This window comes from Alligator mississippiensis, chromosome 1, assembly GCF_030867095.1.
Source record: "Alligator mississippiensis isolate rAllMis1 chromosome 1, rAllMis1, whole genome shotgun sequence".
In the NCBI taxonomy this organism is placed as follows: Eukaryota; Metazoa; Chordata; order Crocodylia; family Alligatoridae; genus Alligator; species Alligator mississippiensis.
The window spans coordinates 78,839,623-78,858,378 of NC_081824.1; the positions used below are offsets into that span (position 1 = coordinate 78,839,623).

The 18,756-nt window shown below is 42.3% G+C and overlaps 1 long non-coding RNA gene across 1 annotated transcript in view; it reads right to left on the minus strand.

Annotated features, from left to right (window-relative positions):
- Positions 1-589: 589 nt before the first annotated feature.
- LOC109285424 (uncharacterized) overlaps positions 590-18,756 on the minus strand; it is a 45,828-nt gene continuing 27,661 nt past the window's right edge. The window contains exons 2-3 of the long non-coding RNA XR_002093160.2: positions 5,762-5,921; positions 590-4,291 (exon numbers count right to left, since the gene is read on the minus strand). This is a non-coding gene — a long non-coding RNA (uncharacterized LOC109285424). The remainder of the gene's footprint in view (positions 4,292-5,761; positions 5,922-18,756) is intronic.

An 18,756-nucleotide genomic window follows, 5' to 3' on the forward strand; every position in this document is an offset into this window, starting at 1 on the left:
TCTGTTGGCAAAAACTGTGAGGTTGTGGAGCAACACATCAGAGAACCAAGACTAAAATTTAAAAAATGGACTTTAAATATCCCATTAACATGCTAAATTAGACTACCTAATAATCTCCTTCAGGACTCTGGATCCCCTAAAACTATAATGGTTATAGAGTTAGATCTTAATTGCTTTCTGAATGGGTGAAATGTCATTTGTTTTTTGGGGGATGCCAAAAATAAAGAAGTCTGAATAAATATTGTCTATGTGGTATTTGTTATGGCAAAAACTTAGCCATCACTTCTAAACGTTGTCAGATCATTAAAAATAATTAAAAAATGCATACAAACTTTCCCAGATTAGAGGGACATGGCAACAAATTATCCTGCATGTGATGGTTAGTAACTTAAATGCTGGTGGGTTTGCACTTACTCTGTGACATTTTTTACTTCTTTTTATATCTTGATATATTACAGAATATTTCTTATTGCAAAAATATTTTTACAATGATCACATTTCTTAAAAAATATAAATATTCACTTAAACCACAAAATACTCCAGTACCATGTAGGATAATAATTACTTTATTCATAGTCCCTGGGAGGAATACATATCATTTTTATTCATCTGCTCCATGATAATTTTTTCATGTGTGAACATTTGGCAATTTTCTTAAAAAATATGAAAAGTGGATGATATTCATTTCTAAATAACAAAAGGAAGCTGTTTGAGACATTTAAGTATTTTGTCATTGAATATCAATTAGAAGAGATTCTTTTTACCCTTCCCTTTTAAAGATCCCTACCCTCCTTTCTGAGAAACACGAATCTTAGTGCTAGTGTCCAAAGAAAGAAAAGCAATAGTCTTTTGGGACAGAAGCAATCTGTCATTCAATCCCACATATCTGGACTAATCTGGTTTTAATTTGCTTATTGTTCATTCTGAGCACATGGGGATGGGAGTTGTAATATTTCTTTTTGAGGAATTCCAAATATGGTCAAATGTCAAATGGGAAAATTGGCAAGGAATGTAGGTCACCGAGATGCACAGTTATGGAAAAATCCTGCCTCTGAAAGTAACATATGTCATGGAACCACTGTATAAATACATTGACTATTTTGTTCTTCATACTGCATAGTACATCCTCCCCCATCTTTAAATTAGGAGCAAGATGTTAATAATTTCAATGGAAATGTAAAGCCTAGATTTTGCTGTGTGAGGAAGTTTCTGAATAAGACATCAAGTTTCTAGCCATCAGAGGATAATTTATTGATACTTGTCAAAAGGAAGTATCAGTCTAACAGAAATCAAGACAAAAGGAATGCCTGATGAATTTCCTTTGAAGTGCCTTTTATAAAAGTCCTTGGTAATACATATTGATGAACTCCAAATTGTCTTGCCTGAAGGGAAAAGAAAGTAGACTGCTTTACACTGTCTTATAAATATTCATCAAAAGAACAAGACTTATGTTTCCAGGCGTGAGGTGAATGATTACGGGCTGTATGATTGCCTTGGAATCTGGATAATTAGTAAAACAGCCTTTGACAGTTGGAGAATTTTAAACTTGGTATCTTGCCTTCTCTCCTTCTGGATTTAAAGACAGAGCCTGATATTCTGAAAGGAAGCAAATTTAAGGGCTGATGGATTGATATAATTAAGCTTTCCATCAGATTCTTCTACTGTTTGTTTGCCTGTCTGTCTAGCCAAAAATTAAAGGCAAAGTTGTGTAGCGTCTCTATTCTGACTCTCTAATGAAACTACAGCATTTGTAATGTGAAAATCTTGCTGAAACAAGCCAGTTAAAATGGTTCTTTAATTAAGACTGAGATAATGTGAAAATAGTTTGGGTGGCTGATGTCCCAGTCGGTCCTCTGCAAAAATCTGCAGCCTAGGCTTTTTTTTGCTTAGCTCAGGCTCGTCTCGATGGTTTCATGACATAACAGAAAAGTCAACAGTTTACCATTCATCTTTACTTAATGCATGTGATAAGGATATGAACTGTATGGAGAAGATTCTTTGTGAGTGGTTTGGGAAAAATGTGCCTGTGTTCAGTGATCTGTGAATTTTCATGGTTTACTCAAACTGTCTGCAGCTTTCTATTGACCTCTGTTAGGAGCACCTAGCCTTTTGCTAGCGGAGAGAAAAAAAATGCCATTCTCAGGAAACATTATCCTTTACAGTGTTTAGCACTTAAATGCAATTAGGCAAATATAATATCCTCTTTGAAGGGAAATAGTTGCTCAGTTTAAGTAACTGTAACTAATTATCTTGGTAGAGTGAAGGGCACATTCCAGGAGTACTTGATCAGTTTGCTGTTTCTGAAAAATTCAGAGAGGCAAATGGATTGTTTGGCTGGGTGGAGAGAAGAGGGGAATCCTCTTTATTAGGTGTATACCAATTTCTAGTACTATGCCAGACATAGGTGTATAAAGTGGGGGAAATGTGGTGGCAATCAGTTCAGAGAAAAGAAGTTAAGCCTATAAATAACATTTTATAAGAAACAATTTGTTGGGCAAAACAGCAAAGAACTGCCCTAGGTATTTTATTTGTAACTGATTTTGTTGCCAGAAATATACTTGGCCAGAAACATTTAGAAAGTTTTAAAATAATTATGTAGAGCTGAGTTTTGATGAATACAAGGAGGATGGTGTTATACTTAGACAGCAGAATAGGATAATTTTGCAAGTAAAATTATTTTATGGAATAGACAGAGAAATCTTTTATCTTGTCTCATTTTTTTAATGTGTTTTATGACTCATTCCATTTTGAATACATGAAAAATTGCTTAGCAATTGCGCCTGTTACCTGTCATAAACAGTTTGTAATATTTACATCCATCACAGAGAATACCTAGAAGAATTCAGCATGTTTAGGAACAATTCAAAAGCAGTAACCCCTCCACATGAACCACACTATTAAAAAGTAGTTAAAAGATTATTTTTACCCTTTTATTTTATGCCTTTTATTCCCATAACCTATTTCTAAAGATTTACACTGAGCTTAAGATATCATCATCATTGTACAAATGTTTCACCTTTCTATGCTAAACAAGAACACCCTTTTTAAATATTAATGATGGGTTGCAATAAGATGACAGAGCAGGAAAAAGGAATTGACAGTAAGATATCTTTAAAAACTTTCACTACCTTTTATGTTAACCTGAATCCCTGTAATGTCAAATACTGAATTATTGCACTCTGAGAAAGAAAAAAAAATGTACCTAGACATTACAGACAGAGCACATGACATTCAAAGTCTAGTTATCTGTACCTGAAAAGCATACAAAATACAAGCGTCAGAAATAAAGTGACTGAAAGAGAGAAAGGGAAAGCACGCATGTCTTGTAATTAATCAAATGACTAATATACCTTTAAAGTAATACTAAAAAGCAAGGCTCTGAATTGAAAAATTCCGATTTTCTGAAACCATTGATTGAAACAATGGAGCCTCCATGTCACATGCACTATACCAGATTTCTTCCTAAAAAGAAAGGTAGTCAAATTATTCCTCCTCACTGACAACATCGGGTGAACAACTGCATTTAAAACTACTTGTTACCAGCCAGCTTCCTTCAGTGTCATGCCTTTACAGTGGTTTCTGTGTAGTCAACAATTACCAAGAGTTTGCTATGCAATGATTCTCAGTGACCTTTGCTTTCACTGCACAAAAAGTATGAGACTGTGGTGAAATGTGTATGTTTAAATGGCTGGGTTTTGTTCTTGGTTTTTTTTTGGGGGGGGGGGTGGAACAAAAACATTGTTACATTTGTCTTGTGGGTATTTGTTGCTTTTTCCCCAGTGTTCTAATATTTTCCTAGCTGCGGCATGTTAATGACATTTTCTTGTCTGCTAAAGTGCATTAATGTATCAAAATGTTGCTAGTAGGGAGGACAGAATACAGGGGTGCCCCTATTTGAGTTTGAGTGTTTTTTCACCTAAAACCCACCGACTCATGCAGCTTAATCTTCTGTAGGCATTTCCTTTAGCTATTGATTTACTTTTCTTCTTCCAATGGGGAGGGAAATGTGTCCTGAAAGCCTTGCTTTATTAAGTATCAAAACAAAACCCATTTTAAAATGCTCCCTGATCTACCCACTTAAAATAGCTGTTGTTTCATCTTAACCATGTCATGCCTCTTCGTGGCTGGTTCCCAGCTTCTGCACCTTTTTTGCTTCACTTAGGGATGCTTCTGCCATTTTAAGGACAGTCTTGGAGTATTACACCTAAAGCGATCCTTTATGATAATCAGCCGTTGGTGCAGCTCTTCTGAGTACTCTGAAGCAGTGATTTCCAATCAGAGTGCCATGGTCCTGTTAGGTTTGCAAACATAATTCACAAAATAAACCCAGAGATTTCAAACAGGAATCCATAGTGTTAAAAATATTCTGACCTGTTGTGGTCTTTCTGAGGTCTTTGAAACAAAAGAATTGTTCTACTATTTTTCTGTAGTCAAAAACTAAGAGTAAACTAAGACCTGGCATTTTCTAAAGAGTGTTTTGAGTCCAACAAGAGGCATCTTTGGTCTAATGAGGGGTGACTTGCATCTAAAAAGGTTGAGGACTACTACTCTAAGGCCCTGCCCATACTGTATCTCTTCTACACTTGGGACTGAGAACAAAGACTGGGCCCATCTCTTCTATACTTGGGACTGGGCCATGCTCTTGACACCTCTAAGCCATCTAGGACTGCCTAAATGCCAGCTGGAGCACATACTTGGGAAGTGAGTGGGTAGGATTTATTTCTCAGCCACAATCATGGACTCAGTAGTTTGGCAGAAGAGAAAAATCTATTTTCCTTCCAGCTTTAGCCCTAGCCTATGTCTTTTTTAACTGCAGAAGTCACTTCAAATGAGAATGACATTTAGAACTACACATGCTAAGGAGACTAAGCAACCTAACTGTAACACAGTGCTTTCAATGATGTCAGAGAGCATGTTAGGAGATAAGAAAGTGGAGACTGTTTTCATAATTTGTGTCTTATGTTTTCATACACACAGAAGGTGCAGATCTGTTCAAGCTAAAGAACAATTTTCCAGGGGGAAATAAGTGAAGTTAGGTAGGATAGAAATAAAGGGGGAATGGCATGCAAACATCATGTTCAGGTAGACAAAATTTCTCAAAATGGAAGCACCACCCACTGTTCCCAAGGCTGCCATTGATCTGCTGAGTGGCCTGGGGCAAATCACTTTGGCATCCAATGCCTCCATTTGTTCTCCGAATCTGGTTCTATCTTACTTATTAAGATTGTACGTTATTCAGCTTCAGGCACTGTTTCTTGCTATATGTTATTTAAGGTGCATAGCACCATCTGGCGTTAACTCAGTTAGATATGTACAGGTGCTACTTTTAGATCAAGCTACCAGGGTTAGGTGGATCTAAACACCCACTCATCTAGGCATTCACAGGATTTAATTGGGCCAAACAATGGTACACTTGATCTTAATTCACCTCAGTAGGTAAATAAACTTAGATTGTGAAAAGGTTCAAACTAGGTTAACCTGATCTCGCAAATGCCTGCACACATTTGCAGCAGAGCTCCAAGGCTGGGAAAGCCCAGCCACTCACCCAAGCCCTCTGTGATATTCTTACCCCCGTGACCCTGGGTGGGCTATTTTTTAGCCTCCTGAGTCTCCACCCCCAGCAGGTCAGCCACGCGCTGCAGACTCACCAAAACCTCCACCCTCACAAACCTATTAGCCTCCCCAGACCTGTCAAGTCCCCCAGGCACCACCAGTTCCCACCATGGACCTGCCAGCCCTCCTTGCACATCAAGTTACCTACCTTGGGGTCCCAGCACTGCGTTTAGAAGTGTAGGATTGGCTGCATGTTCTTCTCTTGACAGTGGCAAACAGCTTTATGCACCACTCTTGGTCTAGGTTTAAGCAGCTTAAAATAAGCTGCCTAAACCTGCACTGGAGTGAAGTGAATGCTTGTTCCCATCCTGAAAGCAGAACAAATTACAATCACAATCTAGATAGAGGTCAGTAGGAGAACACCTGCTAAAATACAGTTCATGAAGGATGGTCAGCATCATTTCAGTTTACCGGAATCAACTGTTTACCTTAGGTGCCTGTACATGAATGCATAGAGCCAGGAAACAAGCAGGAAGAATTGGAAGTCCTTGCACAGCCATGGGACTATGACATGATTGGAATAACTGAAACTTGGTGGGTAGCTTGCTTCTCTCCAGCAGCTTGGGAGGACAATGTGGAATAATTTGGTATCATCTGCAAACTTGGAGATTTCACTGTGTACCTCTATTTTCAGGTAACTGATAAAAGTGTTGAATAAAATTGGGCCCAGCACAGATCCCTGTGGGGCTCTACTTTTGACCTCCATCCAGAAAAGTGACCGTTTTGCCCTACCCTTTGCTTTTTATTTTTTAACCAGTTCTTAGTCCCCAAAAAAACATTTCCTCCAATCTCAGTGCAACACAGTTTTTTTAAAAGCCTTTGATGAGGGACCTTGCTGAATGCTTTTTGAAAGTCCCAATATATTATGTCAACTGAATCTCCCTTGTCCACATGCTTGTTAACACCCTCAAAGAACTCCATTAGATCTGAGGTAGGATTTCCCTTTACGAAAACCAGGTCAACTCTTCCTTGGCAGATCATATTTGTCTATGCAACTGCTGATTTTATTCTTTATTATAGATTCTACCAACTTGCAAGGGTGGAGGTGAGATTCATTGGTTTGCAGCTCTCAGGGTCACCTCTTTTTGAAGGCGGGTGTTATGCTGGTAATCCATAAACAGTCTTCTGGCCCATAAACAAATGAGAATTTTTCCAGCTTGGCTGTACCCTATTGTGTATGCAGAATATTTTTGTATGTATTCCTGGTTCTTTTTGGAATGTTAATAGGCAGGGATCTACCTAAATTGCAGTTGCAGCAGTGTCTTTAATCTCATTCTTTTTGCTGCATGCTCTCTAACCTACCAGTAAGTGGCTGGAAGGCAATTAATGCCATGGTTTTTGTTTCTTGGCCACTCAGCGATCCTGTCCAACCCTAACTTTTTATGATTCTATGATTCTTAGGCAGCATAGTGCCTTGATCCTGTGCAGATAGATGTGTATGGGAAAGAAACTTTCTGAGCTGACCTCTTTATCAGTAAACTCATGCAGAGGCAGGAATGATTTGGAGAGAGAATTCAAAGAGGGAGGGAGGAGGGGCGAATGTGCTTCACTCAATGATATGTTATTCCATATCATTGTAGAGGGAACTTGAAAGGGAGTGCTCGTGGCAGTTGGCAAGTGACGCCCGTTAAATATTAACTACTTTTAAAATTAAAACAGATCATTTTTCTCTCTTAATTTAACTGAACCTGGATATAATTAGGGAATGCAGCTAGGAAAGGATCACAAAATAGAACAGTGGACAATGTGAAATATATTTCAAAACAAAACAAAAAAAAAGGTGTGGAGGTATTTTTTGAGAGGATGTAAAAAAAAAAAGAGGTAATTTCTAAAATGCAGATGTAAATCAGCAGCCACTCAGATATATTGTTTGGCCCAAGATTTGAATGCTTGATAGAAAGTGGAGTCATTTTGTAGAGGATTGAAAGAGGGTGTGTTAAAGATGATAACATAAATCTGTAGAAGGGATGAACATCCTTATTAAGCTTTCTAGAAAAACACACCATGCTGAGACAGCATGTATTTATATGCTAAAAAAAAATCCAAATATCAGGGGGTCCTAATTATGATACATTTTTCTACAATCCTGACAGAAGAGAGCAAAATAACAGCAAACATAAAAAAACAAGTTTGAGTTAAGGTACATGTCAAGGAGTAAACATGAAAGCTTACTCTAGGTTTCACCATTTTATAGCTCAAATCTCATTGTATATATTCTAGATCTATATATTTTCTATATATCTATAAATCTCATTGTAAGTATTCATAGCTGAAAAGCTGCACGCATCCAGAAGAGCTACAGTTATGTTTCTAATGGGCATGGGCAGATCCAGGTTTTTTGAAAGGACAGGGGGTGAAGATGGTCCTTGTCTCATGAACAGTAAGTAGCAACATGACTGAGTCTATAAGTGTGGGACTGCAAGAAGCACAGCAGGAGCACAGTGAAAAAGGCTGCTGAGGCACATGGTTCTGGGAAACCTTAAAGCTAGCCACTAAAGACAAGACAGGTATTTTGCTGATGCTGTTCTTTGTGCTCCTGCAATGTGGACTGGGCTTTGGGAGGTTAGGTGTAGAGCGCAGCTGGCCATGCATATAGAAGGGCTGCACTTAGAAGAGCATGGCTTAGGACAAGGTGCTTCCTAACCCATTCTCTGCTGGGCAGTTTGCTTCCTTATTTCAGCAGCCTTGTTAGCCACAGGGCGGTGGGGAAGGGTAGGATTTTCCCCACCTACCCTAACTCCCAGGAGCTGTGCTTAGAGCTCCAGGCCACTTAACACATTTCGTGCTTCTCTGGTGCCAAAAATTTGCTCCTTTATTAAAGCAGATGGGCTGTCCAGGTCAAGGGAAAAAGGAATCGGACTTTCCCCCAGAGCAGCATATGCCCTGCTTATGGCAGCAGCTGTATAGTTTGGTCACGTGGAGGGGAGGAGGGGAAGAGAGAATGGGACACTCCCCAGGTATGGTTCAGTACCCTGGCTCCCAGGATCCTATCTTAGGGCTCACCCAGCTTACCCCTTTCTCTACTGGCTGGTAGCAGCCTTTTTGGCCATGTGGATGGGAAGGGACTTTTCTCGCTTGCTCTAGCTCCTGGAAGCCTAGCCCAGGGCTCCACACCACTTACCCAGTCCTTGCTGATGCTGGTACCAGAATCACAGCAGCTGTGCTGGCTGGGGCAGTGGGGAGGAGGAGGAGGCAAGCGGGGAGATAGGACTTTCCCTGAAGCAGGATGTTCCCAGGAGCCCAGATACCTCCCATTCCCTGATGGCTTTGCTACAGACAGTTTTCTGCCTAAGGCAGCAGAGACACTAGCTGGTCCATGTGGAAGGGAGGGCCAGAAAGGGAAGAGACATTACCCAGAGCAACAAGCAGCAGACCTTGGCTCTAGAGAGTCTGGCTTATTGTTCTGCACTGTTTACCTTTCTCCATCCCCTTTTTGTCTGCCCACCTGCCTTTTTCCTTGTGTCTTCTCCTTACTGTCTTGCTCCTCTAGCCTCCTCCTGAAAAGGAGACTTCCAGCCCAGTGCCATGGAGCACTGGCAGGTCAGGATCCCTCAGTGCAGCTGCTGAGTGAGTGAAGCAAGAATCAAAGGGGCATGTGTCCATGTCAGTGAACCCCCTCTGGATCTGCCCTGCTAATGGGGTAGAAAACTGAGCATGGGGTGCAGCTAGTTTTGAGTCAAAATGCTTTTATTCCTACAGAAAAACTCTTGTAAGGCCTTTTTTCCATGAGGAGGGAAGGAAGTTTCTCTTCCTACTCACCATTAAAATGTTCCTTGCCTGCAAAGACTGCTCATTACCTGCTAATTGTGGAGTCACCTAATCCCTTGCCTTTTTAAGCTAACCAGTCAACAAGAAAATCATGCTGAAGAAAACCTCCTTCTTCAAAGGTGCCCTTGCCATATCTTAAAACTTCCCCAGATATGTGAAATGAACTATTAGTTAAAATAGCCCATGTAGCAAACAAGCTTATACTCATCTCTTCCCTCATTGTCGTATGTTATTAGTATAATTGCTCGTCCCAGGTGGCCCTAGATTTCTATACTGTGTTCCTTGTGCCCCTGAAGCTCTCACTGAGTGCCAAATTAAGTCTTTATTTCTATTATTTTGTGGGGAGAATGGAAGGAGTTACTGACAAATTTTTAGTAAGGATCTTTGTCAGAGAGTAAAGCGAATTCAGCAAGGGCTGGTTCTTCAGAACCCTAAGTCTTCTCTTCTTTTAGAAAGAGCAGTCTGGCAATTACTACTTGAACTCCTTATTTTGTCAAAAAGGTGCAAGTTTTTCTTTCCATCTGCTTTAAAACTATTCTGTAAGCAGATTTATTTAAAGAAGAATTTTATTTTTATTGTTTATGTTTAGTGCATACAAACAGTCATTTCCAAGCAACTGTCTGCAATGTTTTATATACAGTGGAAATGCAGTTTGAATGTAAATCGGCTGTACTAAATATTTCAGAACTACTGTTATGGTCTTGTCATCACATTTGCATGATTATTTTAAGGTGTTCTCTTTGGTCTGTTTTAAACTGTTCTTCAAAGGGCAAGATGATGTCAGCAGGGAGGATGAGACACGTTTATTATAAACTTCAGTGAAAGAAATATAATTAAACTGTATGTTTAAATAAGGAATTTTATTTAGAAACTGTGCAGCAAACAGTATTTGTGTTTTATTCCTATCAGGTTTTTCTCACTTGCCTAGCTCTTTCATTTTCTTTCCTTATATGTATAAAGGGATGTCTGTGGACTTGCCCTTGCTTGGCCTAACAATGTGTAAATCTAGCATACGAGATGATACAATGAAGTAGATTTCTATTGTACTTTGCTTCTTTGTTTCTTCTTTGTAGAGTATTATGCTATGGATGATAATCAACTCTCAAATGCATTGAGATGCTTTGATATACAGACAATAGCTGTGAATCTATAAAAGCTATATAAATAAATATAATTTCTGATAAATGACTGTGTCTAATCTCAGAGGAACTCAGACAGCTGGTTTGCCAATTGTCTTTACAGCTCCTGTGCTTTACATTTTAAGAGCAGAATTTAATTTTTCAAGGTCAGATGGAATTTCAATATACTTTGGGTACCAGAATTAGCATGGGACAATTCCTTCCATGAAAATAAGTAGTCATCAATGGCTGCATCTACATAAGATGCTGACTGAGTAGCCCATGACTACTGCGCAGTAACATTGTGTGGCAGAAAGCTTAATGCAATACTACTGCGCAGTGGTCTCATGCTACTGAACAGTCAGCATCACAAAAAAGCATCATGAAGAAAAACTTGTTTATACAAATACTAAATGACTGTGAAGTAACAACTGTGCAGTCAGTGTCTTGTGTAGATGCAGCCAATGTGCAGGTAAAGAGCTGGTCTACTTTCCCCAATTGCTGTACCACCCATAACATCTATTTTGACCAAAAACACTCTGGCTAGGGAAAGAAATTACACATAAAATGGTATAAGTGATTGGAAACTGGTTCAAATCTGTAACACAACAGAGGTTCAGTGCACATAAACCACTTTCAAACAACTGTCTGAAACCATTTTAAGATAAACCTGGATGAATGTAGTATCAGACTTAACTGATTTAGGTTAAATCAGTTTATTGAATTTCTGTCCCAGATCCCCTACAGATTCAAGTTAACTCACAGTCCTCCAGCATCCCAGGATGCTTTGCACCTCCCCTGCAAACCCCACTTTGCAGGATGGGTGGGCTAGTCTTGGCACAGCTATCTGCTCCAGCCAAGCAGGGAGGTGTGCTGTCATCTCCCTTGCCTTCTGGCATGGGTCACCGCAGGCATGTGGCTGCATTTCCCAAATCAAAAATGAATGTCTGTTCACTTGCTTATCAGTTCAATCTACACCGCTTAGACTAACCTGCAAAGATTAAAAGTATTCATCTTCAGGCTTTTTGACTGTCTGCACTTACCCTCTCTGTTCTGGAAGCCTGGCTGTCTAAAGCTCTCTTGCAAATACCCCTACATCTGTTTTAGAGGTGACTCAGTCATGCTTAATATTCCTACTTCTCAACTGTTGCGGACTACTGCGTTTCAGATAAAATCGTCTCTCCCTTCTTCACTATTGCCTAGTCAGGTTATGTTTCACTAATGTGAAAGAGACACAAGAAAGAGAGAGAAACTTTCTCCAAGCTATCTTTGGGATTATAGGAGGGTATACTGAGCTAGGAGACCAGAATTCTAAATTTGCCTTTTCCATGCCTGTTATTTGTATTTCTCTTCCCTAAAAAATGTTTGCTGTTAATTTGGACCAAGTACTCCTATTTTAGAATAGGAGAAAATGAAATATCTTTCATTTTACAAACAAACAAACAAAGGATACACAAAGTCATTCCTGGAACAATATAATATGACAGCTCTAAGTATATCTCAGTCACTGTGTCTGTCAGAATTAATGCACCAAATTGATCTCTATAGCTATCTTGCCTGTTATAATCAGCACACGTTATTCCTCTCTTTTGGGTAAGGATAAACTTGATGAATCCTGTTCAACAGTATTCTATTACTATTGAGCAAGTACCATATTTACTGAATTTCAGATGAGCACCCCGCCTTCCCCTCAGTTAGTATGGGGAGAAAAACCCTTCATCTCAGATGTGCATACAAAGCGGAGGGGTGAGAGAGGCAGGTGCTGCAGCTCTGGCCCTGAGCCCCAATTGAGGCCAGAGTCAGACCCACAGCAGCCATCTGCTTCCACTTCCACTTGCCCTCTGCAGTTCCTGTGCCCCACACCCTGACCCCTTCTCCCTGCACTTACTGGCAGGCACAGCTCAGCTCCACCTCTGGCTGGATTCCCTCCCGGGCATGGAGCACATGGAAACTGTCCCCTGCCCAGCCAATCAGCAGCACTGAGACTGATGCATGGCCAGCAGTGGCTGTGCTTGTACATCATGTGCTCTGGGAGGGAACAGAGCCCAAGCAGTGTCTGACAGTAAGAGGTAGGGGGAGGGAAAGAGTCAGAGACTGTGAGGAGCAGGAGAAAAAGGACAGAGACTGCAGAGAGCAGCAGAGAAGAGGCAGAGACTGTGGAGAGTGTAATAGATTCATAGAGAAGTAGGGCTGGAAGGGATTTCCAGAGGTGATCTAATCCAACCCCCAGCTGGAGGCAGGATCATCTCTATCCAAACCATCTCATACAAACCATAATCTAAACTTTACCTAAGACTGCTGTTAACCCTGACACAACATAGACCTTACACCCTAACCCACCACAGGTAAAGCAGGGGAAGCATAGCAACCAAAATTCTTGTTTCTATGAAACATTGACAATATATGCTTAAGAGGTCCAGGGAAGAGGTCTACGCTCCCTGCTACAGAGGAAGGCAAACACCCCCACAGTCCATACCAAACTGACCATATTGTAAAATTCCTTCCTGACCCCAAATATGGTGATTGGTCTGACCCTGAGCAGAGGGGAAAGACCCTTTAGTCAGGAACCTCTGTCTTCGGTTCTCAGCAGGAACACTGGCACATCGCAATCAAAGCTCCCAGCCTTGGCTGCAGCAAGCACCTAATGCCTCTGGCAAGGCTTAAAAACACCTCATATCTATAGCAGAAAAGGTGGGGAGGGGGAAACCAGCAAAGCCAGAAGCATGAGAAATACCTATGGTAGAACATAGGCATAGCTACACCTAGATCATCTCTGACCTGTAGCTGTCTAACCTATCCTTAAACAGAGACGAAGAGGCCACATCTTTCCTAGGTAGTCTATTCCACTCAGAGGGGAGGGGCAGAGGCTGTGGGGAGCTGCAGGTGGGGGTGGTAGAGGGAAGGAAAGCTATAGGGGAAAGATATGTGGGTGAGGCCAGAAGAAAATTGATCAGTCACACCCCAACCACAGATTTCCCTCCTGTTAAAGTGGGAGGGGAAGAATTTAAGACAACCATCTAATAATTAGACTCCATACTTGGAAAATTGTAACAAATTGCTACATTTTCTGTATATAGAAACTAATTATTTGGGGGTCTTTTAAAATTCAGCATAGACTTAGATTCAAGTAAATATGGTAGCTTCATGAACCATTGGAGAAGTAGGCATATGTGTATGTTGTTATGAGCTGCACAGTGAAGAAGTTGGTGGGTCTTTAGTTGTATCCTTCCTGTTTTGTGCTGGAAACCACAGAGCTGCTCTGGACCATTTGAGGGGTAAAGTGGTAGTCTACAGAGTTGCCTTCATAACTGCATTGGGAAATGCAATTACCCCCATTTTACAGATGGGAAACTTAGGCACAGAGAGGTTAATGGACAGATCCAAAGAAGGAACTTAGATGGAATTTAGGAGCCCAAGTTCAAAACTGCAATCCTTAAAATCCCTGCTCATTCGCCACCTAATGCTGGATGTGCTTCAGTCTTGAGCAAGTTGAGTGGCTTAGTGATGATCTCATACAGAATCCAGAATTCCTAACCTAAGCTGCCCAAAAAGTTCAGCATAGTAGGATTTAACACACACTTCCAGAATCAGGGTCCAGACAAAATGCAGTAGCAACTTCAGCTTTCTTTTAAAATTCAACCATAGGAAGAGCCATTGCCTTCCCTTTTATAAATATTATAGTTTTTTAGAGCATTGGCTTCAGATGTAAGGGTGAGGGAGGAAAAAAATCATATCTTCCTCTGCCTAAAGATTCAAGCCCCCATTCCCACTTGCCAAGAGCCTGCCCAAACCATCAGGATGTTCTGGAGTATGAATAAGGAGTACTATTAACACTGTTAAAGCTGTTTAACTGTACAGAAAAGCAGTCCATACTAGGTTGTGGATTCCAAGTGGAGTAAAGAACATAATCTTCGGAGAGGAGCATATTTTAACTCTTGTATAGTCAACTTTTCCTATTAGCCAGCTCAAAGTTCAGCTTGATGGTTGTTTTGGTTCCCATTTTGAATCATCTGCTTCTTCCATTCATTGCAGAAGGAGCCTAGGAACCTAACACAGAGGATGTGAACAAATAAACAAATTTTACTGAGTTAAAAAAGGGACAAGGATTTACTGCATATAGAATAATAGAGTAATAGAAAATAAGGGTTGGAAAGGTCCTCAGGAGGTCATCTAGTCCATTCCCTGCTCAAAACAGGACCAGCCATCTAAATCATTCCAGCCAGGGCTTCATCAATCAGGACCTTAAAAACCTCTGAGGATGGCAATTCTATCAGCTCTCTAATTAACCTGTTTCAGTGTTTCACCACCCTACAAGAGAGAAAGTTTTTCTTGATATCGAACCTAAACCTCCCTTGCTGCAACTTGAGACCATTGCTCCTTGTACTGTCATCTGTCTCTGCTGAGAACAGTCTAGCTCCATTCTCTTTGTAACCACCCTTCAGATAGTTCAAGGCATCTATGAAATCACCCTCAGTCTTCTCCTTTGCAGACTAAATAAACACAGTTCTCTCAGCCTCTCCTCAGAAGTCATTGCCCTGGCCCCATAACCATTTTCACTGCCCTCTGCTGGACTCTCTCCAACTTGTCCACATCCTTTTTAAAGTAGGGGCCCCAGAACTGGACACGGTACTCCAGATGTGGCCTCACTAGTGCAGAACAGAGCAGAATAATTACTTCCTTCAGTCTTCTGGTAATGCTTCTCCTAATCCTTCCTGGCAACGAGGGCACACTGCTGACTCATATCCAATTTATTGTCCACTCTAACCCCCAGGACTTTTTCTGCAGAGCTCCTGCTTAGTCAGTTTGTCCCAAGCCTGTAGCAGTGCATAGGATTCTTCCATCCTAAGTGCAGGACTTTGCACTTGTCCTTGTTGAACCTCATGAGATTTCTTTTGGCCCAATCCTCCAATTTGTCTAGGTCACTCTGAATCCTAGCCCTATCCTCCAGCATGTCTACTACACCCCCCAGCATAGTGTCATCCACAAACTTGCTGAGGGTGGCATCCATCCCATCTTCCAGAACTTTAATGAAGATATTGAACAAACTGGTGCCAGGACTGACCCCTAGGGCACTTCACTTGATACCGGCTGTCAACTAGACATTAAGCCATTGATCATTACCTGCTGATCCTGAAAATCCAGCGAGCTTTCTATCCACCTTGCAGTCCAGCCATCCATACTTCCTTCAGTTTGCTTGCAAGAATGATGTGGGAGACCATGTCAAAAGTCTTGCTAAGTTAAAGTATATCACATTTACTGCTTTCCCCACAACTACAGTGCCAGTTGTCTCATCATAGCAGTCAGTCAGGTTGGTCAGGCATTACCTGCCCTTAGTGAAACTATGCTGACTGTTCTTGGTCGCTTTCTTCTCCTCCAGGTGCTTAGAAATGGATTTTTTTAAGGACTTGCTCCACAATTTTTCTGGGAACTAAGGTGAGGCTGACTAGTCTGTAGTTCCCTGGATCCTCCTTCTTCCCTTTCTTAAAGATGGGTACTATATTTGCCCTTTTCCAATTACCCAGGACCTCCTCCAATCATCATGAGTTTTCAAAGATAATGGCCAGAGGCTCTGCTATTACATCAGCCAACTCCCTCAGCACCCTCAGATGCATTGCATCTGGCCCCATGGACTTGTAGAAACCCTTCTTGTTACCCTTCACATCCCTTGCTAGCTGAACCTCTAATTGTGTTTTGGCCTTCCTGATTTCATCTCTGCATGCCCTAGCAATACTCCTACACTCCTCCCTAGTTGTTTGTCCAAGTTTCCACTTCTTGTAAGCTTCATTTTTGGCTAGGGACAGAAGTTACACATAAACCAGTTCAAGTAATCAGAAACAGGTTTAAACCTGTAACAGAACAGAAGTTCAGTGCGCATAACCCAGTTTTAAAATGGCTGAAACTGGTTTAAGATATACCTGATTGAATGTAGTATCAGACTTAACTCATTTAGGTCAAACTGGTTTCTGGAACTTCTGTCTCAGGTCCCTTCCTGGTTCAAGTTAAATCACAACCCCCCCAGCATGCTTCACATCCCTGGACTGGGCTGTGATGTCTGCTCCAGCTGAGAAAGTTTGGTGGGATGCAGGGACTGCCCGCCCCCAGGCAAACCCTGGCTGAGGACTTAGCCAGAGTGGGGTGGTTAAACCCCACTTCCCATGAATACAGAGCTGCCCTGCCCTGCTAAACTTACTGTTGGCTGTGACTGTGGACTATAAAACCCAGAGGAACCTGAAAGCAGGAAGAGGAAGTGATGAACAATCCTGCAGAGTCCTGCCTCTGTGATCCTGGACTGCAAATTCCAGAGACTTCCTGGGCAGCAGGAAGAGGAAGCAAACACATAGCCTATGCTGGCTACATGTCAGAGAGCTGTGCTTTAGCACCCTCTGGCTTCTGGCCTGGGCCACTGCAGGCATGTGGTTGCATTACCTGAATCAAAAGTAAATGTCTGTCCACTTCTTAGTCAGTTTAATCTCTGCAGTTTAGACTAACTTGCAAAGACTAAATCGATTCAGCCTTGGGCTTTTTGACTGTTTGTACTTAGTCTTTGTGTTTAAGTTTACTGAAGAGTTATCTGCTAAGCCAAGTTGGTCACGTGCCACATTTGCTATTCATCCTGCACATCAGGATGGTTTGGTTGTGTTCCCTCAGTAATATTTCTTTAAAATACAGCTCCTTTCCCTCTCAGACTGGGCTTCCAGGAAATTCTTTCCATCAGTTCCCTGAGAGAATCAAATTCTATTTTCTTGAAGGCCATACCCTGCTGCTGTCCTTTTCCTTTTGTCAGGGTCCTGTACTTGATCATCTCAAGGTTACTGATGCTGAAGTTGCCATCCACTTCTACATCCCCCACCAATTCTTCCCAGTTTGTGAGCAGCAGGTCAAGAAAAGCATGGCCTCTAGTTGGTCTCTACAACACTTGTACCAGGAAGTTGTCCCCAGTGCTCTCCAAAAACTTCCTGGATTTTCTGTGCACTACTGTATTGTGCTCCAAGCAGATGTCAGAGGGTGCTTGTATACCTGACGAAAACTGGCCAGTTTTGCAGTTTAATTGCATTACACTGCACACACACAGGGTTTTTATGATTGAAATGACTTTCCTACATTGAAAACTTAACCACATCTGCATGTAGTTTAGTTTGCAACATAACTATATGTAACATTGCAGACTTTGACAGTTTGCCCCCCTCCCTGCCCACCTACCCCCTCGCCTGCTCCACCATGGGAGAAGTGGGATGAAGGCAGAAGCAGTGAGGGGCCTGATACTTTATTTTTTCCATGGAGCCTGCCCATGTCTTGAGCTGCTGGTGGGTTGAGCAACCCCTGAATTGTGGAGGGCCCTGGTACTTTTTTCTGCAATGGTAGTGTCCCTTGGGGCCATGCGGGTGGTCTAATAGTGGGCAGATGATGCCCCAGCTTGGGATCAGGGAACAGCTGGATTGGGTTAAGTGCTGCCTGCAAGCTCAGGCAGCAGCCATTCACTAAATGCCCACATGGGTGGCCTGGGGCAGGGGTGCCACCATGGAGGGAAGGTCTGGAGTCCCCTGCAGGTCAGGGCTTGCCAACAGCTTGTCTCTCAGGCACAGAAGAGGCAGGCAGGCTCCACAGGAAAAAAAAAAAAAAAGATCAGGCTCCTTGCTGCTTTTATTTTTTTTTCCTCAGTGGAGCCTGCCTTTACGAGTTGCCTCTAGGCCATGCAGCCCCTGAGTTGGGGCTGGGGCGAAGGTCAGTCCTACCCTCCATGGTGGCAGTACTCCCTGGGGCTGCCTGGGGAGGGTGCTAGCTGCACAGGTGCTGCTCCAGATCACAGGCAGCACCCGATGGATCCAACTCTTCCCTTACGAGCTGAGGCAGCACCTGCGCAGCTAGCATCCCACCTGGGTGACCCCAGGGGGTGCTGCCACTGTAGAGGGAAGGACCAGGTCTCCCTGCAGCTCAGGGGCTGCACAGCCCAACAGCAGCTTGCACCAGCATGCTCCTTTTAGGGGGGGGGGGGGAAAGCAGCAAGGGGCCTGATCCTTTTTTTTTTTCCTCCACCACCTTCCTGTAGTCAGGGGGTGAGCTGCTAGTGGGCCCTGAGCTGTGGGGGGCCCCCCGACCTTTCTTCCACAGTGACAGTGCCTCCTGGGCAGCACCTTCCCACTAGCAGCCCACCTGGGCAGCCCCAGGGAGCACTGCTGCCATGAAGGGAAGGACCGGGGGCCCCTGGAACTCAGGGGCCACTCAACCCACTGGCAGCTTGTCCCCCAGCTTCAGGAGA